The 1,812-nt window shown below is 23.1% G+C and overlaps 1 long non-coding RNA gene across 1 annotated transcript in view; it reads right to left on the reverse strand.

Annotated features, from left to right (window-relative positions):
* Positions 1 to 1,812, reverse strand: part of LOC116185891 — a 23,602-nt gene that overhangs the window by 21,060 nt on the left and 730 nt on the right. The window contains exon 2 of the long non-coding RNA XR_004150787.1: positions 985 to 986. This is a non-coding gene — a long non-coding RNA (uncharacterized LOC116185891). The remainder of the gene's footprint in view (positions 1 to 984; positions 987 to 1,812) is intronic.

The following is a 1,812-nucleotide window of genomic DNA, read 5'->3' on the forward strand; positions in this document are numbered from 1 at the left end:
TCTTCTTCCGTTTTTTTCATAATTTATTTAACATTAATTATTAATTATAATTCATTTAAATTATCAATTATTTATATATTTTATATTTTTCTAATTCACCTATTAATATAATAATATATAATTATTAATTTATATAATAAGTGATATATTAATTATTAATTTTGTCTCGTACTTTATTTATGTGTTCTTAATATATTTAACTGTTGATATATTTAATTTTTTAGCGTTAGATGAATCTCGATGCATAGTCACCTTCTCATGGTGAGACAAGGAGTAGTAATTGATATCGATTTTCATAGATTACTCTTTGGAAAATTTTAGAAAGATAAATTTTTAAAAATTGATACTAAAACTAAGAACTATGCAGTACCTGCAGTCCAATCTAGAAAATTGTGCCAATTTTCCTTTGGATATTTTGATCATTTAGATTGGACTGCAGGTACCACTTTATTAAAATCGGGAGCATCGTGGGATCGTCGCTGGATCATCGTGGGATCATCATGGGATGCATGCGTCTTAATTTTAAATTAAGTTAAGATTATAAGATACATAGATTAAGTTTATTGCGAGCATTTCGTACAAAAACACCCCCTCTAATTTCGATTGAAATATAAAATTCTCTATATCTCTTAATTTTCGATTAATTATTCGATTAATAATTTTTTTTATATTTCTTAATTGATTTTATATAGCTAGTTAATTTTTTCTTTTAGTAATTATTTTTTAAATCTAATTCAATTCACTATTCATCAATCGTCACGCAATAATTGCAAGAATCATCGAACTGATACTTTATTTCCGATGGCCAGTCCGCTCTTATCGATTAGTATCTTTGGATATTTATTGATCTGAGATAAGTTCTGTACATTGAATGCGGTTTTCTGTAAGTCGGCTTCAGTGGTTCTAAAATGACTTCCAATTTCTTCCCGAGTGTCATTGAGACACGCGTGCTTGGTAATCCAGTTCCGGTGGTCTTATAACGACTTCTAGCTCCTTCCTGTGATCGTTGTGGACATCGTGCATTCGGTTATAATACCGCTGTAGTAACTCTCTGCTGGTCAACGAATATCATCCGTTTGATGAATCAAATAAGTCGATATAATATAAACCGTGATAAAAGTAATAGTAACTCGAATTGGTTTTTTTATTCTTTCTATTTCTTCATATTTATTCTTTAATATTTAAATATGATTTTAATTTCATTTAACTTTTTCGTGAATAATATTTTTAATTATAAATAAATATTATTACAGTAAAAAATAATAATAAAGAAAATAAAAATGTATATATTTTTCGTATAATATTTTTTTATATATATTATTTATATTATTTATATATTTTATATATATATTATTATAAATATATATTTTTCATATAAAAAATCAAATGTTATTGTTTATCTGATTAATCATCGTGTTGAACGATTATTGAAATAATTGAAATTTCTTTTTCTCGTCTTATAGTAAATTAATAACCTACGTAACAGAAAAAATAATAAAATCTTTAAAATAAATATATAAAATTTTTTTTGAAAATGTTTTAATGTAATTGTATTAAAATAAATCAATAACCAAGCTCAAATTTTATTTTAGAAATCGATAATATCTATTTCATGAATAAATTTAACAATATGATAGATACAAAAAATTAATAAATATAAAAAATTGAATAAATTATTCTTCTTGAAAGAATTATCAATTATAATAATACATAATAAATAATATTAAAAATTATTGAATAAATTAAATAACAATATATAGGAAAAGTAAAATAATCGGGAAATATAATAAAAAGAAATTACAATATAGATTA

This window comes from Apis dorsata, unplaced genomic scaffold (genome assembly GCF_000469605.1).
Source record: "Apis dorsata unplaced genomic scaffold, Apis dorsata 1.3 scaffold_323, whole genome shotgun sequence".
NCBI lineage: Eukaryota > Metazoa > Arthropoda > Insecta > Hymenoptera > Apidae > Apis > Apis dorsata.